This window comes from Plecotus auritus, assembly GCF_963455305.1.
Source record: "Plecotus auritus genome assembly, chromosome: 12".
Taxonomy (NCBI): Eukaryota; Metazoa; Chordata; class Mammalia; order Chiroptera; family Vespertilionidae; genus Plecotus; species Plecotus auritus.
In genome coordinates, this window is record NC_137778.1 from 6,864,046 (window position 1) to 6,891,028 (window position 26,983).

General features: G+C 50.0%; 2 protein-coding genes and 1 long non-coding RNA gene across 4 annotated transcripts in view; 1 reads left to right on the plus strand and 2 right to left on the minus strand.

The window, feature by feature from the left end:
- The window catches only part of KCNJ10 (potassium inwardly rectifying channel subfamily J member 10), a 30,793-nt gene extending 9,431 nt beyond the window's left edge, over positions 1-21,362 (minus strand). Inside the window, exon 1 of the mRNA XM_080649078.1 lies at positions 21,241-21,362. The gene's annotated coding sequence lies outside the window, so the exon portion shown is untranslated. The remainder of the gene's footprint in view (positions 1-21,240) is intronic.
- Positions 1-21,457, minus strand: part of SLAMF9 (SLAM family member 9) — an 85,867-nt gene extending 64,410 nt beyond the window's left edge. Inside the window, exon 1 of the mRNA XM_080649079.1 lies at positions 21,241-21,457. The gene's annotated coding sequence lies outside the window, so the exon portion shown is untranslated. The remainder of the gene's footprint in view (positions 1-21,240) is intronic.
- On the plus strand, positions 13,605-26,828 carry LOC308237843. 2 transcript variants are annotated; one of them, XR_013959485.1, is made up of 3 exons: positions 13,605-14,291; positions 14,407-14,502; positions 26,416-26,783. It is a non-coding gene; the product is annotated as an uncharacterized lncRNA (long non-coding RNA). The 2 variants fall into 2 exon arrangements; XR_013959486.1 differs by having other exon boundaries at positions 13,620-13,775; positions 26,416-26,828.
- Positions 26,829-26,983: the final 155 nt, after the last annotated feature.

Below are 26,983 nucleotides of genomic sequence, written 5' to 3' on the forward strand. Positions count from 1 at the left end.
TGCTCTGATGCCTCGTGACTAAAAGTGACCCAAGGCTCTCCACTGCTTTTAGGATAAGCTGCAAGTCTCTGAGCACAGCATCCAAGGCCTTCTTGATTCAGTCTCTACTTTTTGGCTTTACCACTGTTCTTCATGGACCCTGGACTCCAGCCCTGTAAAGAGCATCACTTTCATCCTTTCTGCCTCTGGACCTGCTTTCACATCGCCCCGTTTCATGCCTATCTGATGACCTATTTACCTTGCAAAACTCAAGTGTTAGTTGCCCCTTTGAATTTTCCCCTGACCATCAAAAAAAAGAGTTTGTCTTCTCTCTCTCCTCACCTCCAGCCCAGCATGGATTTACTAAGCAAGGTCTTGTACACATTCCTATTTTAAAACATCTCATGGACCCAGCAGTTCCACTTCTAGGAATATATCCAAAGACACACGAAACACTAATTCAAAGGAATGTTTGCACCCCTATGTTCATTGCAGCATTACTTACAATAGCAAAGATTTGGAAGCAGCCAACGTGTCCACAGGTGGATGAGTAGATTAAAAAACTGTGGTACATTTACACAACGAAATACTACTCAGCTGTAAAAAAGGAAATCTTTAACAGTCTGTGGAATCTCAGAGGGAAGGCAGGGGAGGGTGAGTGGGAAGTGATCAACCAAAGAACTTGTATGCATATATGCATAACCTATGGACACAGACAATAGAATGGTGAAGTTCTGGGTGGGGGGTGGGGACAGGCTAAAGGGGGTCAATGGGGGGAAAGGGACATATGTAATACTTTCAACAAAATAAAGATTTTGTAAAAAATGAAATGTGGCACTGGTCGTGTTTCTAAGTGGTTAGAGCATTGGTCCATGCACTGAATGGTTGCAGGTTCAATTCCCGGTCAAGGGCACGTGCCTGGGTTGCAAGTTCACTCCCCGCCCCTGAGTCAGGGTGCTTGCAGGAGGCAACCAGTTGATGTGTCCTTCATGTCAATGTCTCTCTCTCTCTCTCTCTTTTTCTCCCAGCCCCTCACTTCCCTCCCTTCCACTCTCTCTGAAAAGCAATGGAAAATTACCTTCAGGTGAGGAAAAAAAGAAGAAATACATTTGACCCTTGAACAAGGAGTTGAATTGCATAGGTCTACTTATATGTGAATGTTTTTCAGTAAATACTGTAAATGTAATTTCTTTTATGATATATTAACATTTTCTTTTCCCTAGCTTATTTTATTGCAAAAATACCGTATATAATACATATACAAAATATGTGTAAGTTGGCAGTTTATGTTACCGGTAAGGCTTCCAGTTATAGTTCAAGGGTCAACTGTATATCTAGCTACACTGTTTATGGCACATCTATTTGGCACATCATGCATCTTCTACTACAGATAAGCATACTGAACTAAGGATTCATGTGTATGTTTTGATTAGCCTGATGTATGATTCACACAATGTATGACACATAGTAGGTGCTCAAGAAGTATTTTATGAGTGAATGAATGAGCAGAAGGGGGCTCCCAAACAACTCCAGCTATAGGGGCCAATCTAAGAGAATTGAGAATGGACTTCACCTCACAGTAGGGCAAGGAGGTGTGGAAGGTCTTGTCCTGGGTAGGACAAATTGAGCTTCCCTGTAGTCCAGGGCTTCTCTCACTCTGGGGCCTTCTCATTCCCCTTTTTTGTGTGTGTCTTCTCTTGATTTTTCTTATGTTTTCTCTTTTTCCTTATACACAGGGAAACCCAATAATTAATTATCAACACTAATAGTTATACAAATGAGCTAAATGTTCTCATCTGTAATGATGTTTCCTACCACACAGAAAGACCCATGCAGTTTCAGCTGTGTTTTCATAAATTTTTTAGCACCTACTGGGTGCCAGATTTGAAACAAGACACTGGAGTATGGAGATGAGTTAGAAATAGATTCTGACCTTGAGGACCTTCTAATCTAATAAGGGAGGCAACCATAAAAGAGGCATGAAGTGATAAGTGCCAAAGAAGAGAAATGCTAGGGAAGTTTGCAAAGGGAAAGGCGACATCTAGCTTAAGGGGACAGGGCTGGGAAGGAAATTAACATGCCTTCATTGAACACCTATTTTGTGCTAGCACTGGGCAAGATCGTTGGTGATTTTTTTAATGCTAATTCATATAATTCCCCAAACAACCCACCATTTATACCAGGAAACATGGTAACTACCAGGAGTTGAGTTTTTCCTGCATATCTGACTGTCTCAAGCAGGAAGACTTTATAGAGAAAAGTGGCAATGGGACTGGGCCTGAAGGATAAGCAAATTTGGACCCTTGGAGATTGGGGCTTAGGGGTCAAAGAGAAGGCCCTTCCAGGGAAGAGAGCAGTGTGAGCAAAGGGGATAACGGGGAAAATCCAGGGCCAGCCAGGGGGCATGAGAGAGAAGGCGGGAAGTACCATTTATGATGTCTGCTTTAGACCAGCACTTCATATTTCATTGCTGCAACAACTGCAGAACAGTTTTTGTCCTCATGATTACTGATGAAACCGAGGTTCAGAGAGCCCAAGTGGCACAACTTAACAAGTAGCAGAGCTGAGATTCGTCCCTGGTTCTGACTGCTTTCCAAAGCCCTTTACTACACCTTCAGGTGAATCCTATGGTGAATTTCCTTCGCTGAGCAAATCCGCACTCAACAACCAGAGATGACACCCAGCGCACAGGAGCTGAGCAGGACCAGCCCGGTGCAAAAGCTCCGCGGCAGTGATGCCAGGCTGTCTGATGGTTGCGGTGAGGCTCTTTTTGCCATTGCTTTATCCAGAGTTCCTTCTCCTGGGTTTGCATGGCATGTCTTTATCCTCTCTATTCCCTCCCTACGCTCAGCTCCCAGCTCCCTTCTCCTGTCTCCTGTCATCTGTGCTGCCCACCTTGCCCCCTCTGACAGTTCATGCTGTTACTGAAGTGTTTCCCCTTGTGTCCTCCTTTTCAGCTTCCTCTTTGTCTTTTCATTCCCTACTACACATTTGTCTGGACTGTCCCTTCTTATGGTTTCTTCATTCTCCTGTATTGCATCCTGGAGAGCTGATTTTTGAAGATGGTGATATGGAGGAATAGTATGCTATCCATCTAAACACAACGCTGACCTTCAAATTCTGTACCAAGCTGTATCTCCATCCATGGGTCTACATCAATAGAGGCATTCTAAGCCTTGCAGCCTCCTATTCTCCCTAATTCTTCCCTCTAGCAAACAGCCTCTCAACTTAGGAACTTGGAAATAGGGCCAGATAGGCAGTTTTCACTATAACTATTAACTAATCCAACTGTTTTAGGCTGAAAGTATTTCTGAACCAATCACGGTGAAGTATAGATAATGACTAGGTGGATAGAAACAGGGATGCCCCAGCTCACTCTCTGTGCCAGTGTCTGCCCATCCTGCTCAAATGCTATATGTTGGGAGAGCCCTGTGTACAAACAGAGGAGTCTGAAGCACTATCAGCCTCAGAAGCTGAGGCCAGACTGGTCTCTGAGCCCACCCTCACCTTAGACAGCTGAGCAAGGTACATGCCCAGCATAACATTCGAGATGGAGTGAGAGAATCAGGCACAGGATGTTTGAGGACCCTGTCAGGAACTAAGAGGCAGCATTGCCTGGTGGAGAGTGGGCTGGACTAAGAAGCAAGAGAGTCAAGAGCCAGTCTCAACTCTGCCAGGGACTAGCAGTGACCTTGGGCAAGTCTCTGAACCTCACAGGCCTTTGTTTCCTTACTTGTGGGTAAAGGGCATTGTGTTAGTTTCACATGCCTCAAACTAGTGTGCCAGGACATACTCAAAGCCACAGGATTCAATTTCACGTGTTTTTCAGAAATGTCAATTTTACTCAAAGATGCTGTTACTGAAGTGTTATTTTAATATTAAATGACATATGATGGAATAGAATAAAAAATTGCATAATTTGTAAGGCAAAACAGATTTTAAAGATGTCCAGTTTATGGCGCACCCCTGTATCCTTTGGAGTGTAATTCCCTCTCCTCTGCCTTTCAGAGTGAGTTGCTGAGTCAGTTTGGGAGACACTGTTCAAGGATTATCAAGGTCACTTCCTGCTTTAAAACTCTATGCCCAGCTGGGCTGGTGTGGCTCAGTGGTTGAGTTTTGACCCATGAACCAGAAGATTACGGCTTGATTCCCAGTCAGGCCACATGCCTGGGTTGTGGGCTTGATCCCCAGAGGGAGATGTGTAGGAGGCAGCCGATCAATGATTCTCTCTCGTCATTGATGTTTCTATCTCGTCATTGATGTTTCTATCTCTCTCCCTCTCCCTTCCTCTCTCTGAAATCAATAAAAACTTATTTTTTAAAAAATGAAAAAACTCTCTGCCCAGCCTGGGTCCCTCCCTCTGTAGTTTGGTTCCATCCTTCCCACTGGCCTCAGGGAGAGAGGAAACAGCTACTCAGCCTCCTCTCACCACCCATGTATCTCTTTTTTGGATATGGAGCCCAACTTGAATAGCAACCTTAGAAGCCTCCAGAAGGAGGTCAGCTTGCACTGCAGACTGAAAAGAAGCATTTCTGGGGTTTCAAGTGTTCTCAGTGAGAGAGAGGGAGGAAGAAATGAGAACGAGGGTCTAAGAGGAGGGCAGGAAGAAAAGCTCTACAGGGTTATGTAAGCCCTCCAGGTTGGAAGATGAATGGAGTTGGGTTTGGGGTTCTTTCCAAACTTGATGTCTTTCTTCATTAATCTCCCTCCTGTCCTGCCCTGAAGTGAAATAAACAAATAGAAATAAAGCCAGATGCACACACATCTTGAGGTGGGGAAACAGAGGGCAGTGTGTGTGTCCGGGGCCTGCCTGGCCAGCTGAGTCACTGTTGCCTCTGCCCCCCACCCTCAGGTCTCCATCCCCTTCCCTCCCATCCTCTAGCCTCGGCCTGACACCAAGGCCCTGGCCCAGGGAAGAATAGGCTTTTCTTCCCTTGTGTCAACGTTTGGAAAGTTCTCATAGTCTGATCAAAAGAAAGGATAAAAGCCTTCAGAGCATTTCCTGGGAGCCGTGACCTCTATCTGGCCCTTCTGATCCCCCTGCGTATTTTCCAGCCATGCGAGGGAGGGACCCAGCGATGGGGCCATGTCAGATGTTCTCCTGCCCAGAAACCACGCCTGCCTGTCTGTGGGCTGACCAGGACCACTGCCTCTTCCTCTGCCCCAACCCTAGGCAGTGCCTTCAGAGAATTGCCCAGAGGGGCATCTCAGGAAACGCCTCCCCTCCTTTCTCCCCCCCCCCCCCCCCCGCCCCAGTCCCCAGCAGAGAGAGAGGATGACTTCCTGGCACATGAGCACATGAGTACTGCCTCTTTGATGCATCTGCCCACTCCCCCCACCCCACTCACAGCAAACCCCACCCCGAGTCATCACTGGGCCACGGTGTCTGCTCCTACCGGCTGTCTGGGGCATCAGGCTGCACATCCTGGTCCTGTGTGAGGTGCTTGGCACTGGGCAGAGTTCAGCTTAGGACAAAGGATGCACCACCGCCTCCCCAGCCCCAGCTCTGGCAATTCTGAGCCTTCTGGCCTGGCCCCTTCTGGGTTCTTACCTCAGAAGAACATCTACCTGATGTTAACCCATCCCTTCTTACCTCCACTGAAGAGCTAGAAAAATCTGTATCAGTGCTATGATATAGCTGGACACAATGGCATGAATAGTAACAACGTCTATTGTCATTGTTATTCTATTCTCAGTAAGACACGAGACTCTGAAGAGGTTCCCAAGGACATGGGGAGACCTCAGAGGGTCTGGGCTGAGTTAGGTGGAAACAAGGCAATGACCAAAATGTCTGTTCAGGCTCTCTTGTTCATGTGCCAGCCTTCCCTGGCCCTCTGATCACTTGTCATCTGGCCTCAGCTCCTGACACTCTCCGCAGAGGGAATCTATATCCAACAGATCCCCAAAGATACTGGTGGAGGGGCTCCTACCAGTTTAGGGATTAGAAGTATTCTTCCGGACAGAGCCCCCTCGAGAGAGTTCACCCCCGCCCAGCTATTACAGCAGAGGAGACTGATAAGATTACAGATGGGGGCAGGGGTAGCCAGGAGATGAGGGGAACTCCTACAAACTTGAAGCTTCATCAGGTATCTGCCCCTCTCTGCCCAGCTCTGAAGATTTACCTCCCTACCACCAGGGGGCAGGGCTCCCCAGCCCCACAGGGCAGGCCTTGGCTCTGTAGCTTGCCTTCTCTCATAGACTCCCTCACCCCAGCCTACTCCTTTTACTAGTATCCCAAAACTTGCATCCCCATCAGCAATATCATATGGTTCAATCTGCTAATATTTAATAACAGTAAAAATAGGAGTACCAACGACTTGTAGACCATGAGGCTCTGCAGTCTACAAAACACATCAGAAATAATTCCACCTGATGCACACAGCCAGGTTGGATGGCAGTTGAACAGTACAGAGCTCTCTCCAAGGTCACAGCTGACCTTCCAGTCATTAAATCCAAGGTTGTTTTCTCAGTCCTTGGTCCCAGCAGTCTCTTTATAGCATTTGAAACTCATGACCAACCCGTCTGTTCTTGACACTTTTATTTGGCTCATCCTGCGACGTGGGGAATCCACTGATTTTGTAGAACTTGAATAGATATTACGTAGCCCTGCCACTTCTAGGCTGCGTGATTTTGTTTACAAAAAGGACCTAATAATACTTTCTCCACAATGGCATTGGGAGAATGCGTTGAGGCCATATATGTAAGAGCTTTGTGAAGCACTAAATATGAGAGTCTCAGCGGTACTCTCTGACCTTGTCCTCTAGGTTCCCTTGCTATTACTTTTTAATTTAAATATGTTTTTATTGACGTTTTAGAAAAAGAGGAAGGGAGGGTGGGGCAGAGAGAGAAAGAGAGATTGATGTTTCTCCATCAGCTGCCTCCTGCATGCAGAGCCCGCAACCTGGGCATGTGCCCTGAATGGGAATCAAACCAGTGACCTTTAGCTGCACAGGACAATGTTCAACCACACTGGCCACAGCCCCTCTCTATTATTTTTGATCAGTCTCTCTTGCTGTGGTCTTTCCTCTGACCCTTACCTGTTGGTATTTCTCAGGGAGCCACCCTTGGCTCTCATCTCTAACCACTCTACCTCCCTTCCTCAGCTGTTTCAGCCCCTCCTGTGGATTCCACCTCACCTCTGCCTGTCTGTCCAGGTACTGACAGGCTCCCTCTATGTGAGTCATTCCAACTTTAATGTGTTCAGACTCATGTCCTGTCTCCTCAGATCTCTTCTGCTTCCCTTCTTGTTCACAGCATCACCATCCATTCAGTACCCTGACTTTCTGTCTTGCCCCTCATCAAGTTGGTCACTAGGTCTTATCAATTCTGCCTCTAAGGGCTCCTCTCCATCTCCTTGGAGGCTTCCCTCGTTCAGCCTCATATTCTCTGTCACCTGAAATGTTGCAATGATCTCCTGCTCTTCCTGCGCCCGCCTCACTCCTCACCTCCACCCACCTCCGCTGCCATAGTGCCTTTCCCACTGCTCTTGCTTTAAATCCTCTAATGAGTTCCACAGCTTTTGTAATGAAGCCCAAACTCTTGGCATAGAACCCTCCACCATCTGATTCCGCCCTAATTTTCACAGCCTCTCCTTTCATACTTCCATTTGTTCTTCCAACACGGCTGCACTCCACTTGCGTGTCCCAGGCCTTTACTTATGCAGTTTCCTTTGCCCAGAATGCCCTCCACAAGGACTTACTCTTCCTCTATGTTGCTAGGACATTTTGCCACATCATCAAGATAGCACCTTTGTCCTTCTCAGCCAGGCAGGAGGCAGCAAGTCAATGTCTCTCATTGACGTTTCTATCTCTCTATCCCTCCCCCTTCTGCTCTCTCTAAGATCAATAAAAACATATTTTTTAAAAAGCAAAGGAAAAAGGCTTGGATTTGAAATCCCTGCTCTGATTATGGACTAGGAATGTCTAACAGACAGCATGTGGGTCACCACTAACCCTGTCCCTTGCCCTTTACAGATATCACTAGTTCGTCACAGCACTTTATTTCTCACTGAGCCTCAGAATCTTTCTCAATGTGGTGATACCGAGAGCCATTTTCAATCAAATGGAGTTGGCCTAACAGATGAAACCTATTTGTTATCCTGGCATGTCTGGGTCACAGCCAAAATCCCTATCTATTTTTCTTTCCCACTATTTGCCATCCTGGTCTGTGTCATTTACTAGCTATGGGAACTTCAGTCAATCTCTTAATCTCTCTAGGGCTCAGTTTCTTCACCCAAGGAGGCAATAAAACCTTCCATTGTGTGGTCAGGGTTACAGGAGATAAAGTATGTGAAATCTGCAAGGCCCTTAGACAAATATATGATATTACTATTATCCTACTTTGCAAATGAAGGAAAGTATCTACTAAATTAGAGAAACAAGGGCTCAGACAGGTAAAGTAACCTGCTGACAGTCATTTAACAGCTGAGCCAGAACCTCTGTCTCGAGTCCCGTGGACTTCGTCACATTGCTTTTCCACACCCTGGTGAGATTGATGATGCCTTACTTCTCCTTTCTCAAGGGGAACAGTGATTTGTGGGGTAGGATTTACCATAGCCCCAGAATTGGGGGAGGCTTCCAACCCCCTATGCTTCATCCCACCACCCTATAATTCCCAAGAGGAGGCCCCCTTCAAAACTCTCCCCCCGCTGCTGAGTGGTACACAGTGAGGGGAGCTGCCTGGAGCTAAGTTCCTCGGCCACTGCCCTTTGGCCCCTTGCCCTCCTTCTTGTCCCCAGCCTCGGTGGCTCCAGGCAGCTGGCAGGCTTCTCAAAGCCCTGTATGGCCAGGCCTCAGGAGATAAGGTTTTTGGGGTGGAGGCCAGTGAGCCACTGAGCTGTCACCAGATATGCTACCAGAGTCTGAGAAACCAGAGAGGGGCCAAGCTGATGGGACCTGCTCCTTAGGGTCCTGGGACTAGCGGGGTTCCTTACCTGCGAGAAGAGAGGCAGGCAGACTAGATCCCAGCTCAAGACCTCTTCTCTCTACACTTTCTTCTCTGTGATCCTATAGGTTGCCTGGCTAGGGGTGAAGGAGGGCTTGGGCCGTTGGTGGGAGTCCAAGACGTAGTGTAGGGGAGAGGCAGGAGAGTCACTCCCCAGTGTGGCAGGATCCTCAGGAGCAGCTCCCATAGGAGTAATTTCATGTTACCACTCCCTCCAGGAAGAGCCTTGCCCATCTTCCCAAACAGAATCTTTTCTGAACTTGTTCTTAACCTATGTTTTGTTCATCTTTGTATCCTCCTCAGTGCCTAATACAGAGCTTTAGCTAATTTTATTTTTTAATATATATATATATATATATTTGCCTAAAAGAACCTGTAGGGTTGGTCTACATTCCTTTTTCCTCCCTCGGGCCTCTTTTTGGTGTGTAACATGCTTCCTTCCTGGGAAGTTCTCCTTCCAAGCTTCCGATTGAAGTGTCAACCTCCCAACAGTTGGGGGCAGCAATTTGGTCTCCCCGTCAGCCTTTACTCCAAGCTGAAGAGCCATCTTTTCTCTAGTTTCCCTCCATCCTCACTCCACACTGCCCTCTCCCAGCTCTTTGTAATGAGGGGTCCAGATGGGGAAACCAAGGCAAAATACTTAACAGTAGGGCCTCAATGCCAGAAATCCAGAGTCTTCTGTGGGAGATAAATTCCTCTTTCATAGTGTCAGAGAGGCAGAAAACTTCAGGCAGGGGCCAAAAACTGTAGGGGCCAAAAGAGTAGGACAACTTTGGACTTGAGCTTCTCCCTGGACCAATGAGGTCCTTCTGAGGAGCCCAGTGGTTCTTTGTGCCCAGTGACCAAGGACAAGAGGACTGAGACTTGGGAGAAAAGGAGAAAGAGGAGTAGGAAAAGGAAGATGGAGGGGAAGCAAAGGGGCACCAGCTCTGAAGCCCCTAAGATCATGGGTGGGACAGAGGCCATAATAACCTGACCTGCTGCCTCTCCAGTGCTTGTGTTCTCCACCCTCTACCCGCCCCTCACAACACTGTGCTCCGGCCTCACTAAGCTTCTCCCAGCTCTCCGCTAGGCTCTGCTTTCTCTTCAACAACAGTTCTGGGCAAATGATGGGGCCTCTTCCACGGAGCTCTCTTCCTCTTCTCACCTTGCTTGGTTAATTTCTACACCCACTTTAGGCCTCAGCTTAGATGGCACTTCCTTTGGGAAGCCCTTTCGGATGCCCACACCCCCAGTAGGATGTGAAGCCCAAACTCCTCTGTGCTGCCACAGTGCCAGGGACTCCCCCACCACAGGCCCTTCAATGAGCCGGCCTTGTGCTGGGAGTTTGTGCACCACATCATCCTATCCTCCCTGGGAGGTGGGTAGTGCCATTCCCCTGGTATTGTTGGTGTGGAAACCAGACTCAGAAACTACAGAAAGACCACTAGGAAGTTGAACCCGGGTCTGCTTAAACAGAAGTCTATGCTTTTCACCTAGCCAACGCACTGTCATAGAAGATCCATGCTGGGAGGCACCTGTGGTCATCCCATTCAATCCCTCATTTCACTGAAGACCACATGACCACACAGCTAGCTAGTAGCACATGTGACTTTAATCAGGATCAGGGCAATAACCTTGGCCTTCTTCCTCATCCCAACCTCCCTCTTCCTACAAGATCCTTTCTTGGCCCTGGGGTGCTGAAGGGCCAGGTGGTGGGGAGCCAACCTTGGAACATTATCCATTGAACTCTTCCCCTGTCCAACCACAGCTACAGCCTAGGAGGTGTCCAATGTGCCCCACCCATCAGCAGGTATCAGGAATCCTCCTCACCCCTGGAGCAGCTGGCCCAGAAACACACCATCAAGATCATGAAAAAATGGCAAGTAGCTGGCCCATAGAGAGGGGGCAGATTCAGTGCTGCTCTCGGCTGGGAGTGGAAATGGCAGGAGACGTCTTTGAAACAGCTGGAAATCCCACGGCCTCCAGGGGCTCTGAGCGACCTTGGAACTACCTCCCCTGCCTAGCCACCAGCCTTTGTTCAATAGGACACCTCTCTTTCCCATCAGGGGGTGTGAGTTCTCTCTCCATCCTTCCCCTTGGCCTAGTAATACCTGATACCCTGGACACGCTTCCTGATTGTCAAAATCTACCTGCTGCTGCCTAAGCAGTTTATTCTGATTTTTACCCTTGGTGGAGCTAGAGACCCATAGGGACCATATACTCAGGGTGCATATTCAGGAAACTGAGCCACCTTCCCTGATAGGGGTTCTCTCAACTTCCTTTCCTTCTCAGGGCTCCTGGTTCATGTGTGGGGAATAACATCTGACCTTCACAGGGTATTCTAAGGGGGTCACCCTGGTAGGAATCTACCCCCTCCCCAACTTTCTACTTATTCCTTATCCGGTTTCCTTGTTTTAAGAGAAGGATGGGGTAGGGGTGGCATGAAGACACTGACTAGATGCAGAATAGACTCAGAGGTGTCTATATCCCTGTCCTCCCTCTCAGCAGCCAGTGCCTGCGTGCAGCTAGAAAGGTTGGAGTTATAGCTCAGGTGGGCTCTTTCTCCAACAGGGGGCATTGGAAGGGGTAATTGGAGGCAGAAGAACCACACCAGGATATGAGGGTGGGGGCGGTGTGTTCTGGATAAGGTGGCTTCAGCAAAGTCCTGCAGCCATAGCGGGAGCATTCCAGGTGAGGAGCAGGGCTAAGGAATGGAAAGGCCCTGCAAGGGCGTGTGCCATTCTGATGTGCGGAAAACACCCGGAGCTGCAGCTCAATGTTCGATAGTATTAGCAGATAAGCAGACCAATATCAGCTTAGCTCTCCCACCCCCACCCCACCCCCGCCGGAGTTTCTGCAGCTGTGACCCCATCCACCACCCCAGGTCCCCGCACAGCGGTGCAAGCAGCCTTCAAATCCTTGGGGTCCTGGTCGGCCCTCCATCTAACTCCCTTTCTAGGGCATCTGCTCTGGGCTTCCAGAAGATGCCCCAGACCAGAATGGTGGGAGAGGCATAGACAGCCCCTACAGAACCTTACACAGACATAGGATGTTGGCAGGGCGGGTCAGAGCCAGGCATCATGAAGGCCGTGTACCCAATAGAGATCGCAGACGCTTCAACCCCAGCAAGAAGGCAGTGGGGCTTTCTCCCCAGCCATCCTGAGTCTGGAGAGGAGTGGGGTAGGGGGAGAGTCAGGAATGAAGAGATCTAGGCTCACCCTGCCTAGAGACAGTGGAAGGGTCAAGGTGACCTTTTGAGGTTCTTTCTAGACCCAGAATCCTAGTTAAGGCTCCTGTACCTGTTGTTCTCCCTACCCACCACCCCTCCATGCCCCCCACTCCTTCCCAAGAAAGGTGGGTAAAGATAGCTCTGGGAAAACTCCACAGGGGGTCATCTGAGTGAAGCCAAGAAGCAGATAATGACCCTCAAAAATCACCAAAAACCACCCAGAGGCAAGGAATTTCCATTCTCATTCCAGGCTTTCCACCTGGACACATCATGTCATTTCTCACAGGGGACATGACAACTGTCCATCCAACTCACAGGGCCATGAGGGGCTGTGACATATGCACATGCACTGGGCCCGTGTGAGGGTGGTCCCCCTGGGCCTGTGCAATGGCAGCCAGGGTCTGGTCATGCCTGCAGAACACCTCCTGCATGCTTAGCTCAGCTGGGGGTGGGGGACGGGGCCCTGGCCCACCCAACCCCTCCGTGGTCAGATGGGGGGCACTGTGCTCAGAGCTCAGCAGAGGCGGTGTCTGTGGTTAACGAATAAGCAAGTGGGTTTGGGGCAGCGGGACATTCCCCGCCCCAGGGCCACATTCTTGAGGTCACAACAAGTGCAAACTTGTTATAACCTGTGTTGGAGCAGCAGGGGCCAGAGAGGGCATGGAGGAGGGGGGGCGGAGTGGTGCTGAGCTGGCTGAGGCTGGTGGAGGGGGCACAGGGGGAAAGGAGGGGTGGGTGGGGGTGTGCAGGGGCATCTGCGAGTGGATGGCGGCGGGCGTGCAGGTCTGTGGGCCTGGGGCAGCTGCTGTGTCTGGGCACGTCGCCCCCCCGCCCCCCTGCCCCATGCCATGTGTGGGGCTGCATAGATGAGTGTGTGCCTGTGTGCCTCTGCATATATGAGTCCTGCGGTGGGTGGAGGGGGAGAGGCAGCAGCCAGGCCCAGCTGGGCACGACGAACCGAGGAGCAAGGAGCGGGCAGGCTGTGTCCCTTCTCCTCCTCTCTGGCTGCACAGAACCTGCGTTCCAACTCCATCCACACGCTGCCCTTGCCCTGCCAGCTGGGCCGCTCCCCTCCAAGTGCCCATTTCCCCAGCCTGGGGGTGGGGGTGGGGACTTCCTACCCTTCCCCCCACCCAGCCCTGGGCCCACTCCCCCAAGCTCTCTGGGCCCTCCGGACACTGGGGCGAGTGGGGGGTGGCGGTGGGGGGGAGGCTCTGAAAGCAGGTGACTGTTCGGGGGGGAACTTGGGGACAGAGCCCCCATTGTGCCCGCCCCTGAGCCGCCTCAATGGAGCTCTCTGGCACAAAGGGGCTTTGACAATGGGCAAGACATTAGTATGCAGAGCCAGCCCCTCAACCCTCTCCCTGTCCCACAGCCCAGGGCGGGAGGCAGGGGGCTGCTGGCCACGCCAGGGGAGGCAGGGGGTGGGGCAGGGCAGAGACTGAATTGGTCTTAGCCCACAGGGGTTAGGGGGGGGGGGGCGGGCACTACCCAGGAGACAGGGCAGGGAGACTGGACCAGAGTTCCCAAACCTGCTACTTGCCAGAAAGGATCTTCCAAGTGGAAAAAGCTACGGGGACTGGTGGGATGGGAGAGGGCTGTGGGAGGCCCCTCGGTTCCAGGCAGGCTCTGGAGAGAAGCGGTGGGCATCTGAGGCCACCCACTTTTTGCCTCAGTTTTACCCTTTATTCAAGGGAATTCTGTGGGCAGGGGAAAAACGGAGCAACAGACAGCAAGACCTCAAACTTAAGCCCACCACGTCTTAGAGTTGTCAGCTTGGGGGCTTCGGGTGGGAGCTGACCCTCCAGAAAGTGTGTGCATGGGGACAGGAGGGGGTCTTGGGCTTCTAAGAAAGGTGGGGTGCCTGCAGCCCAGCTTAGGGTGCAAGAGCCAGGACTAGCTCTTCCTCAGTGTATATCTGTCTGTCTCCCCACCTGCTTCCACCCTTTCTCCACGCTGTGGGAGAGGCTCCTCTTCTCCTGCCCGCACCCCAGGATCACCTCAGCCCCACCAGCTGCCTTTCTCCAGTGCAGTGCCTGCCCTGTGGCGCCTCAGCACCGAGGGCCGGGCCAGGGGAGCCTGGGAAAGAGTGGGGTCTGGAGGGAGGACCACTGAGAGCAGACGATGCCCTGGAGGGGCTGGGGGCACCACATGAGAGGTAGAGTTGCCCAGTCACAGACTCTTCTGTCCCTAGGACTTCACAGAACTGTTCCCTGCAGGCAAGACAGCAAGATCTCTGGGCTTAAGCTTGTCTCTGGCTTTCTCCTCTTTAGGTTGCTGTGATGTCAGGAAGTCCTGCTCTCTGCCCTCAAGGCTCCCTGATGTATCCCATGGGCCCTGACTGGCTCACCTGAATTGCTGGGGGAAAGGTAAGGTCTGCTTCTTTCCTGTCTCAGGACATGGGGTTTCCCCCTGCTCCCCGAAAAGTCTGGTGGAAGAGCACAGGGCTCAGAGTTAGAACTCGGGGTTCAGGGCCCAACAACCCTGGTGACTCTCCCTGGGACCTGGCACAAGTACGGTCCCTCTCTGGGCCAAGAAGCCCCATCTGGAATGTAGAAAGAATCACCTCTGTAGCTCCCTGCTCTCTGGGCCGATGGCCGTGCACCGGGGGTAAGAGTTGAATAAGAGCTCACGTTATTCCACACTATGCTAAGCCCTTCTCTAGTGTTCTGTCATTTAGTTCCCAGCAGCTCTACAAAGCAGGCACTTTGTTAAAGCCCTGGTTTATAGATGAGGACACTGAAGCACAGAGATGTTAGTAATTGCCCAAGGTCACACAGCGAGTGAGTGGTAAAACTGAGATTCAAGCTCAGGAAGGCAGTCTGTCTCCGGAACCCACATGACTAACCATGGCCCCGTAATCCATCCCCAGTGAAAACGTTCCAAAGGCCATGGGCAGCTGGGGAGACCAGCCAGGACAGCCAGGTTGGCCAAGGTGCCTCTCGACTAGTAATTCTCCAAGTGTGGTCTGCAGCCCCTGGAGGTTCCTGAGACCCTTTCAAAGGCTCTCTGAGGTCAAACCTATCTTCACAACAATGCTAAGGTGATGTTTGCTTTCTTCACTTACTCTCTCATGAGTGTTCCGAGTTTTCCAGAAGCTACATGACATGTGATACTGTAACATGTTGAATTAAGATGCAGACACAAGAAGTCAACTGTCTTCTATTAAGCCAGACCTTAAAAAGGGTTGTGAACATGTGAAACAATGCCACTCTTACTAGACTTTTTTTTAATATGGCTGTTTTCATTAAAAACGGCATTTACATCGACATGCAATGGTTTTGTTGTTGTTATTTTTAAATTAATAGCTATTTAAGGCTCCTCAGTTCTTATTTTTTTACAACATGCTTTTTATTTTTTTTATTTTAATATATATATTTTTTTATTTCAGAGAGGAAGGGAAGAGGGAGAGAGAGATAGAAACATCAATCATGAGAGAGAATCATTGAGTGGCTGCCTCCTATACTTCCCCTCCTGGGGACCAAGCCCGCAACCCGGGCATGTGCGGGAATCAAACCCGTGACCCTTCAGCCTGCAGGCCAATGCTCTATCCACTGAGCCAAACCGGCTAGGGCCTCAGTTTTTATTTCTAACATATCAATGGCTATAACCCACATAAGCAAAAGCTCTTTGATACCTTCGATAGGTTTTAAGAATGTGAAAGGGTCCTGAGGTAAAAAAGTTTGAGAATCACAGCCTAGGCTCAGACATACTGGCCCTCTCTTCTTGACAGTTGCCTGTGACTTTTTTTTAAATATATTTTTATTGATTTCAGAGAGGAAGGAAGAGGGAGAGAGAGATAGAAACATCAATGATGAGAGAGAATCATTGATTGGCTGCCTCCTGCACTGGGGATGGAGCCCACAACCCAGGCATGTGCTCTGACTGGGAATTGAACCATGACCTCCTGGTTCATAGATCGACACTCAACCACTGAGCCAGGCTGGCCAGGCTGTGTCTTTTTTTTTTTTTTTTTTTATCAGAGGGTCAAACAGGGAGATTTGAATGTGGGGAGGAGGTATGTGCTGGGGTCCCGTGGTAAAGGTAGAGATGAGGAGACAGTCCCAGGGGTAATGTAAGACTAAGATGTCAGGACTACATCCCACTTCCCCGCGTGTCTCCCAGCTTGCACATCCCTGCTCAGAGGGATGCTCGAGACAATGGGGCTCTCCAGACTGGACTCTGATCTTGGCCCTTGCTCCACTATACCTGCTGACAAGCCCAGCATCAGGCAGAGCACACCTCCCTGGTGAGGAGAGAAAGGCTCTGAGAGGCCTGAAGACCCACATGGATTTTTGCATTGGGGCCAACAGTGCTGAAAGGGCTGGAAATTGGGGGTTCTTGGGTCTGATGCTTATAACCTTCAGATGATGCTGTCTCCACGGGACCAGTGGTTGATAAGAGAGGGATTTCTCTTGAGGTTCCCTTGAGAGTTGATAATAGGGTCTTACATATACCCTACTCCAAAACTCCATGGCCTCTAAAGCCAGGGTCCTCCCCCAAGAATCAGCAACCAGAAAGGTTTCCTAGTTAGAGCCAAGCTGGTCAGCAGGCACTCTGGGGCCAAGGGTCTGAGGCAGAAAGAGAGGCCTTTGTTTCAGGGAGCTTGCTCTCTGACACAGACAGAGGCTTAACCCTAGAGGAACCCCCGTGTAATGAGGGGGACAGGATGTCCCCTCCAACATCACCACTGCATTGGGTATCCTGGGCAAAGTTACAGAAACAAGGGACAAGGGACAAGCAGGATGCTGAGGAGGAGGGGTACATGATGACGGAGCCGATAGGGACACAGAGGAATGGAGATTGGCAGGAGGGGTAAGACTCGGAATGGCCCGTGTGAAGGCCCAGAGTGGAAGAAAGAGCGTGGCTCCGAATTGCCATTGAGTACTAGTATACTCCCTGGCCTAGAACAAGGTCTGAATGGAGCAGTCCCCAAAGATGGGGGTGCTGGAGGGGACTGTGGGGAAAGGCTTACTAAAGTATCTTAAAGAGTATGATTGGGAGTTTTCATCTGAGAACCAACAGGGATATCTAGGGAGGAAAGGAGCAAGATAAAATGGTGATGATGTCAGTGACAGTTCTGTGGTAGAGTGGGAGTCAAGGAGAGGGACTGGCTGAAGGTAGGGAGGTCATTTCGTGGGCGTCGGGCTGATGAGGTGGACAGGCTGACAGAAGAAGAGGAGTGAGCGAGCACACACCTGAGAGAAGGTGCGGGGCAAACCTAGGCAGGGAGAGGAACAAGCAAGGTCATGCGGGGTCAGGGGTGAGAGATGGGATAGAGAGAAGCTGAGGGACAGAAGTTGCTCAGAATGGGGAAGGAGACTGGGGAAGAAGTTCAACAGCTGTTATTAGATCTGAGGTGAAGATAGGACATCTGCTTGGTGAAAACATTGGGGGAAGGGGCTATGGGTGTGGGGACGCAGGCCCTGGTGCTGGTCATCCTCTTGGAATAAGGACAGGAACCTCATCTTAGATCAGGCATGTTCAGGGACATTATGAAAATTCTTCCACGTTAGACTACATGAAAATGCTCCACCTTCCCAAACTCTAGAAGGGTGGAGAGATGGGGATCTAGAACCTCAGAAAACCCACAGTCAAGGGCTGGGGCAAGGCCCACAAGCCAGCAAAAATGACAGAGTAGAAAGAGCCAGAGTCCTTTCTCCAAGCTAAGCGCCATTCCAAGCCCTTTACAAATTCTGACTCTTCAATCCTCACCTATTGTATTAGCCCATCGCAAGGATGAGCACCCTTGTGTAGCTAAGTGCTGAAACCAGGATCTGAACCCAGGAAGTAGGACTCCAAGGCTGTGCTCTTCAGCAGTGCCGACTGCCTGCCAGGCACAGCCAGGACGGAAAGGGGCCAGGGAGCCGCCCTGGGCACGGGATGCCGTCCCCTTAGCTGCACCATAAACCCCTGAGCCTATCTGGGCTCCACGGCGCCTCTCAGAAGTCCTCCCCACGGGCTTTCTCATTTGGGGACTTCTTTGGTGTGTTTTTGTTTGGTTGGTTTGGGTCCAGAAGGTGGTCTCCCTTTCTTTCCCAATCTTTATTTTAGATTCTTTCCTTGTATGAAATGTGCTTCCTGAACTCTAACCTACGTCCTTCCAGCTGCAGCCTCAGGCCATTCCAACTCATTGGAAGGAGAGCGGATGGCCGCACACCCCCCCTTTCTATATTATTCCATTCTGGAGGCCCGACCTGTTAATTCAGGTCTCTCAGGGTCCTGCTTCTCCAGCCTCTTTCTGCAAACCACACAGTTCATTCAGTTCTTACTTCTCTCCCACATTCCAGAGCCAGCCCTTCCCGCCTCCCCACCACCTCAAATTCAGCTCCAAGCTAGCAGACACCCACGGGAGAGTTTTTCCCACAATCCCTTTCTCTTTGCCCTTTCAAGGTTCTTATGGGGGAGGGGATGAAGAGGGGCCACCTAGATGCACTGTCTCCATGAAGAATGGTGGCAACACACATATTAAACTCACATGAAGGGAGATTAGCATTGAACTCAGCCTGTGGCAGAGCGAGGTGACGTGTAAATGCCAAAAGCTCTGCTTCCGGGACCTGCCCCAGCAACCACCCTTCGCTGGGTGCTAAAACGCTAGGATTCCAATCTTCTCCTTCTCTCCAATCTTTCTGCTGTCTCATCTCAACGGTGTGCCTCGTATGATCCCTTCTCTCTAACCCTCCCAGGGCCTCACCACTGTCCTGGACAGCTTGGCCTCGGCTGGACAGTAACACTGACCAGTCAGGCAAGAGGAGAATCTAGGCCAGGGAGGGGAGGGAGAGTGGAGGTTTTTTCTTCCGTCCTAAATAACTCTTGGCAGGAAAGTTGAGGTGCTCCATTGCCCGATGTCTCTTTTCCTCCCACCAATGCCTGGGGCCCAGCCTATCTTCCATCTTGTGCACATTTCGCTAGGAGACCCAGAAGGCCTTTTTCTTCAGAGGAAGTACGTGTTCCTGCACAACTCACCCCCCAGAGCCCTAAACCCCTTACCCCACTACCACCCCCTGGATACCCCAGGGGACATCTGAGCCCACTCAGACCCTACTGTCCCAGCCTCTCTGGTCCCTGGGGAAAAGGCCTCTGGGTCTTCTGCCAGACGCTTCCCTTGTAGCCCAATCCAATTGAGCTAGCACTATAAACGCGCTCACGCACAAAGGGGCACAGGTGCCATTCAACAGGGCACAGGGAGGAGATGGGGATGCCAGAGGGCAGACAACGAATCCTCCCACCCAAACATATGTGTCAATAGACTGGATGTGGGGGTGATGCTGGGAGACAAAGCTTTTCCTCAGGGTAGGGGTCAGCAGTGGGATCCGGCATTAGAACCACAGGAGGAATGGAACCATAATCCAGCCTCCCCCCTCCACTCAGTAGAGTCATTGCCATTTGATATCCACTGAGACAAGTTGGCTGCTCGGGCTCCGGGTGGGGGCTGGGGATGGCTCAGAAAACAGCAGCTTCTTTCAGGACCCAGGTTGGCAAGGGCTTTGGGAGGCTGGACTGGCCCAGATCACCCCCCCCCCAACACCCCTCTCTCCCTCCCTCACCACCACCACCAAAGGACTGAGGGGGTGGGGGGGTTGGCACTGCCTAGGCCATGCCTACTGCCTCGGAAGACCAGCCCTGGCCCTTCTGCCTGGGGTGGTGCCCTTCCTCCCTCTCCTTCCTCATTTCCTCCTCCATGAAAAACCATCTCTGAGCCAGGACACCTGCTTCCTTCTGCACCTGGTCCCCCATACCCAGCCTATACCCTCAGGAATGAAAAAGCCTACCCCTCAGCACAGGATGGTGCCCTCCATCGTGCCAGGAACATGTTCAGAAATCCTTGGAGATTAGAAAAGGGTGTGGGGATGAAACCCAGCAGTGGCTGCTGGCCCCTCCGCAGGCTGGTCTAGACACCCACTCCAGGCCCTCCTCAGCACCCCTAAGCAAGCAGCCGTCCTCACAGAAGGGCCCCAAATCTCCCATCATCTCCCTCATCCAGAACTGCCTAAAAGCAGTCCCGGGTGTGTGTGTGTGTGGAGGGGCGGGAGGGGGGGGGGGGCGGGGGCGGGGGGAGGATTCAAACCCCACAGCTAAGGCAGACCAGCCAAAAAGCTTTAGCCACAATTTGCATTGGTGAGCAACATAATCAGGCTTTAAGCTTTGGCCTTCTTTGGGTCCAAATTTGTACTGGCTTCTTCAGCAACCCCAGTTCCCCATCTCCCTCACTCCACCTGAGGTGCTTCATTCAAGAATGAAATCTCACGATCAGAGCGGCCCTGCTTCCACTTTTGTCCAGTTTTGTCCTTCTATCCATCCCAGGCCTTAGCTCTCCTCCCCCAAATCAGGAAGTTCCCTCATTTCTTTCCTAACACAGGTGCCCTTGGTGAGTGCCTGATGGAGAAGGGATGGGATGGGAAGGGCATCTCCATCTGAAGGTGAATGTTAGAGCCCAGCCTGCCCTTCTCCCTCCAGCTGGAGTGGCTTTGCAGCTTTCCTCCTGGGGTCTCAGTGGGGAGCGCTGGGGGAGAGGAGTAGCAATGAGGAGGTTGTGTCTGAAGTGGATGACAAGTCAGAATGGAGGGAAGAGACAGGTGGCGGGTGGGCAGGGGTCCCAGGCACACCAGGTTACTGAGGATCCCCACCCTAAGCCTTATGTGTCTTTCTTCCCATAGTGCTAAGTGGGTGTCGCTATGTGCTGTCACTGTGTGGGTAGGGGGTAGGGGACAGCGACAGGGCTGGGCACTGGAGTGGGAGTAACCTGAGGATCCTGGGAAGAGGGGGCGCTGTCTGGAGGGCCAGTGTGGAGGTGCATGGTTATATTTGTTGGAGGAGCTGTGATGTAACTGCAGGTCTGCCCAGTGGGAAGGGGCACCAGGAAAGCCCCTTCCTTAGCCTGAAGGGCTGAGGTGACCACGTTGGTTTATCTTCTAGGAGCCCTCTCCAGGGGGGTCCCTGTGGGGCCGCCTAAAAGGGGGGGGCGGCTTAGGAACAGGGCCATACCACGGAGGCCAGCCAGGGTAGGGCCGAGGGTCTTGCGCACCCGCCTCCACGTCTATGGAGAGGGAGGTGGACAGCATCCCGGCCGGAGCGGCAGCCCTCCCTCATCAGGGCCAGGGGCTTACCTTGGGTCCGTGCTGAGTGGCCCTTCAGATGCACAACAGGACTGACGGACAGACGGGGCGGGCGGGCGGGAGTGAGGACGGAGCAGGGCCGGACTCTTAAACCGGAGCTGGGATCAGATAAGGGCTGGTCTGGGGGCCGGGGCCGGGGTCGGGCCGCTGGGGGCAGAGCTGGGCCGGTCCGGGCCGCCCCCTCCCTCCGCAGCTCGGGAGCCAAACTTTGTGTGAATGGAGGGCCCGGAGTGGGACCGGGTGGGCCGGACGGGAGGGGCGTTCCAGACTAACCAATGGCAGCGTGGAGCGCCAGGCCCGCGCTGCCGGGATTGGAGGAGCGCGGGAAGGGGCGGGGCGAAGGGAGCGAGGGAGCCGAGCCCAGACGCTGGAGCAGAGCGCAACACCCAAAGACAGAAAACCAGACAGGCTCTGGGGGAAAGGGAGACGAGAGACGATCCACGAAGTGATAGAAGCGGCGCTGGCAAGATGACAGGGAGAGAGAAGGAAGGCGGTCGTGTCCGAGTGGGGAACGGAGCGGGAGCCGGCGGGGCGGGCCCGGGGCCGAGTTATTGAGGTGAAAATGAATTCAGGGCTACCCCGAGGGGCGGACAGGGGCTGTGCGCCGGGACTCCCGGTTATATCTTTCAGCAGTTTCCTTGCCGTTCGCAGTCTCTAAGCACTAGGTGTGGTCCTGGATGCCGGATGCTCAGAACACCATCCCCACCTGCAGCAGCTGGGGCAGGAAGGAGAGATGGGGCGCTGGAAGCGGCAGCCAGGGAAAGATCACTCTACTTAGGGGGTCCCAGCAGACGTAAGAGGACCAGGTGACATCTAAAGAATGCAGAAGACTCCAGTACTGGGAGGTGATGGCATTTAAGGCAGAGGGAACAGCATTCACAAAATCCTGGGGGGACAGGAAAATGCAAGTCTGCTTGGGATAATGCAGCAACCCGTCTGTTGGACTAGACGAGTGGTGGTTCTCAACCTTTTCATTGCCAACTTCTTTCATCGTCTGGATTCATGGTTTTTTCCTGTGTGGGTTTTTTTTTTTTTTATTGAGTTTATTGAGGTGACATTGGTTAATAAAATTATATAGGTTTCAAGTGTACAATTCTATACTACATCGTCTGTATAATAATTTTATTATATGTTCACCAGCCAAAGTCAAGTCTCCTTCCATCACCACTTATCCCTCCTTTACCCACTTATACCTGCCTCCACCCTCCTTTCCCTCTGGTCATCACTGTATTGTTTGTTGTCTGTGTCTATGAGTTTTGTTATCTTTTTCATCTTGCCCCCCTGAATTCATGTTTTGAGAGGTTTTTATTTACAATGGCCCACCCTTGGCATTTATTAAGGAAGAAAATAATTATCTCCCCATTTTCGTTCATCATAGATATTTAACTACTAATCAGTAACCAGTGTTACCATATTGAGTTGATACACATCTTGAAAAAAAACAACAACAAAGAAACTTCATATTTTAGCTCAGTTCAGCCTCTAAAAGCCATATGATGGGTAAATGTACATTTCAAGTAGCACCTAAGGAAGGGAGGAAGGTATGGCTACAGGTCAGGCACCCCAGGCAGAGTGTGTTGGGAAAAGACCTGGAGTAAATACAGAGTGGTGACAGTTCATGGTCAGCTCTAAGCTCCTGAAGGCGGTGGAGAGCAATGGCAGGTTCCTGGGGGTGGGAGTGAGAGACAAAGCCATGGCAGAATTATAGAAAGGTCAATCAGGAGATGAGCAAGATGGTTTGAATCAAGGGAAAACATGGCAGCAATCCTAGATCCTTCAGTCTTCCTCACCTCACCTCCCTTATCTAATCAATGCATCTACTTCCTAAATCACCTAAACCCTGCTCCCTTCTCTCTATCTCATCCTCATGGCTGTGGTCCAGGACACCATCACCTCTCACCAAGATTACTACCAGGGTCTGGAAGGTCACTAGCAGCCCAGGACCCTATCCTACCCTTCACCCTTCTCTCCAGTCTCAAAGGAAGAGGCAACCTGTGTTCATCATGTCAGTCCCTATACCTTTGTATCAAAACCCTAAATGCCCCTTGCTTATTGGTCACGGTTCAAACTCCTCAGCTCAAGACTTAGGGCTCTCCTCTGAGAGGGGAGAGAATATGGAGCTGAAAGAGATGGCTTGTAGTGAAGGAGAATTCTTTGGAGAATTTCATTTCAAATGGTTTTTACTTTTCCTGTAGAGCAGAAATGTCATTTATTAAAACTCAGAGTGGGGATGGGACTGGGCAATTAGAAAGAGTTTAGATGTTCTAGAACAGCAGGGGTGTAAGATTGTGAAAAAGTATACAGATAGTTTGAAAGGCACTGAATTTCTCTAGTGTAAAAAGAGTGATGTAAGCCTAGCCAGCATGGCTCAGTGGTTGAGTGTCGACCTGTGAACCAGGTCACGATTTGATTCCCAGTCAGGGCACATGCCCGGGTTGCAGCCTCAATCCCCAGTGTGGGGTGTGCAGGAGGCAGCTGATCAATGATTCTCTCTCCCACTCCCTTCCTCTCTGAAATCAATAAAAATATATATTTTTAAAGAGTGATTTGAGTTTTTGTTCTTAAATTATGTTTTATAACAAATATACATATATCTGTCATGTAGATTCCTTTGTGCATATCAAATGTCAGTTCTTAATTTTTAGGTCTTTCTACAAAAGAGAAGTCCTAGTATAATCACCAGGATCTCAATAGGGAATCAATGATAAAGGCTTTAGGAAATCAGTATTTCTGAATGTTTGCTGTGCAACTTGAATATATTACTTGAGATGGGAAAAATGAAGTTCAGAGAGGTTAAGTGGCTTGTCTATGGTAACATAGCTAGAAAGTGTTAGATTTGAAACTTGAATCCACGTGTGTTTGTCTCAGAAAATCCTGAGTGAATCTGCATGGCTTAAACATAATCTTCAGCCCTAACTAGTTTGGCTTAGTGGATAGAGCGTCGGCCTTCGGACTCAAGGGTCCCAGGTTCGATTCCGGTCAAGGGCATGTACTTTGGTTGCTGGCACATCCTCAGTAGGGGGTGTGCAGGAGGCAGCTGATTGTTGTTTCTCTCTCATCGGTGTTTCTAACTCTCCCTCTTCCTTCTTCTCTGTAAAAAAATCAATAAAATATATTTTAAAAATAAATAAATAATAAAATAAACATAATCTTCATTGTAAGCGTGAGTACGTGTTGGTATGAAAAATTTGCCAGGGTTGTGATGTCCAGTGTCCTCCATACAAAATGGCAGTTAGGGGAACCGTCTTTCTTTGAGAACCTCCCTTCTCTTCTCCCAGTTTAGCAAGTTGTGGCTTTCTTATTCTTGACTAGCTGTACCCGGCCATGCGTTGCTGTGCCTCAGTCTGGTTAAATGGGAAAGAAAGAAAAGAGAAAGAGCACGTTTCTAATATGTTTAATTTCACAATGCTTGTGGGTATACAATATTTTTTGTTGTTCCATTGTCTGTGCAGATATAGAGATTGTCTGGTTTGCCGACTCTAGAACACGCAACATATAATTGTCCATGTGAGAAGCAATCCGTGTCTAGATCTAAACCGCACAATTCTAAAGATTGGCCCTGAGCTTTGTTGATGGTGATTGCAAACGCCAATCGAATTGGGAATTGCAATCTCTTAAATTGAAATGGCATATCCGTTGGAATCATAGGAATGCGAGGAATGAGGACATCTTCACATTTGAAAGGTCCTGTCAAGATTGTTGCTTCTGCCAAAACCGGTTTGGCTCAGTGGATAGAGCGTCAGCCTGCGGACCGGGGGTCCTGGGTTCGGTTCCGGTCAAGGGCATGTGACTTGGTTGCAGGCACATCCCCAGTGGGGGGTGTGCGGGAGGCAGCTGGTCGATGTTTCTCTCTCATCGATGTTTCTGACTATCCCTCTTCCTTCCTCTCTGTAAAAAATCAATAAAATATATTTAAAAAAAGAAAAAAAGATTGTTGCTTCTACGACGTTGCTCATTAATTTTTTTTACTGCAAGCCGCGTGCCGTTGCAAAGCTTTGGCTGGTTGATATTTCACAACATGATAACTGGCACGCCGATTTTCAATTGCAGTACATGCAGTGGCATCCCTGGCAGATCGAGTGAATTAAAAAATTCTGTTGAATAATTAACCGCTTCATCTGCTTCCACAACAGTGTCGACGGACTTGTATGTGACTGCCTCGCTTTGAATGTTAGACTGAATAATATTGTTAAGTTCGTAGATGTCTTTGTTCTTGGCCGCAAGAATAGCTCGTTCACTCAGCCAATCGTGATTCTTTCATTTTTTTAAAAATATATATTTTGTTGATTTTTTACAGAGAGGAAGGGAGAGGGATAGAGAGCCAGAAACATCGATGAGAGAGAAACATCGATCAGCTGCCTCCTGCACACCCCCTACTGGGGATGTGCCCGCAACCAAGGTACATGCCCTTGACCAGAATCGAACCTGGGACCCTTGAGTCCGCAGGCCGACGCTCTATCCACTGATCCAAACCAGTTAGGGCAATCATGATTCTTATAATTGTTTTGAATATTGGGAAATACTTTTTCAACCAATTCTTCTTTTGACGTCACTAAATTGCAGAAGTTATGAGGCAATGAAATTCATCCTGAGGTCAGATCAACCGGCACCTTTCCGTTCCCAATTTCCAGCAATTGATGTGAGAATATCTCAGCTGATCGATCATTTTGCAGCTGGACAAGCATATCTGTAGTTAATTTTAACGTCTTTACGTGTCGCCACAAAGTAGAGTATTTCAGGCAAGCATTTCGGCTTTATGATAAATTTGTCCTTTCACTTTGAAAGTTGGCATGAATTGAGCTGTTACGATTTCTGCGCCGAACGACGTCATTTGGAACCATGAGTTGTATTTCCTGATGTTAGATAGGAAATGCTTTGATTTGGCGGTATATCCGGCAAGCAAAGTTTTTAATGGCTCTGCTGTTTCTCCAAGTTGAGGCAGTTTAATTTTTCCGGCAGCGCAACACATTCTTTTCGTTTCTCCATTAAATTTCAGAGCCTTGCAATAAGGACACACTTCAGTCAGAGTGCTGATGAGAACATGCCGGCTCAAACTATAATCATCAGCTGGGTTGTACCGGAATGCCAGGCGATTGTAATCGCGTGATTGCTGAGCACGGAGTCGTGTTTGATGCTGATCTGCTGTTTCTCATTGATGTCTTTCAGCCACTCTTAGCCTGTCGCGTTCATTCTGTTGAGAACGAAGCAGATCTGAAGCTGCAGAACGCGATTGCCGTGCTCGCAACCGTGCATCCTCAAGTCTGGCTGCACGTCGCTTTGCTGCTTCCTCGGCACGTATTTGAGCCATTCTTTGTCTGTTTCGCTCGTTCGCTGATGCCCATTCTTCCTCAGTTTGATTTGCAATTACTCGTCGCACTGCTTCCGCTCCGCGAGTACGACGACCTAGGTTTGATCTTCTGTGAGGCATTATTTGGATACTCATGAAATGAACGCTATGGTAAACAACACAGCTCAATTCCAACGCAATGTCACACGAAATGATTAAATCAAAATGAAAATAAATAGAAATCTATGAAAATTCAATTTAACAATGCAATTGGAAACATTGAAATGGAATCGTAAAATATTTAGTATAGCGTGTATTGCTTTTATGTCCAACAGATGGTGCTGTTTTTCAAATATGTTTTTACCTGTCACAGGTGTGACATCTATATAATAGTAGGTATAAGGTACATAAAAACACGCGCGTATTCGAATGCAATGTTGTGTCAAA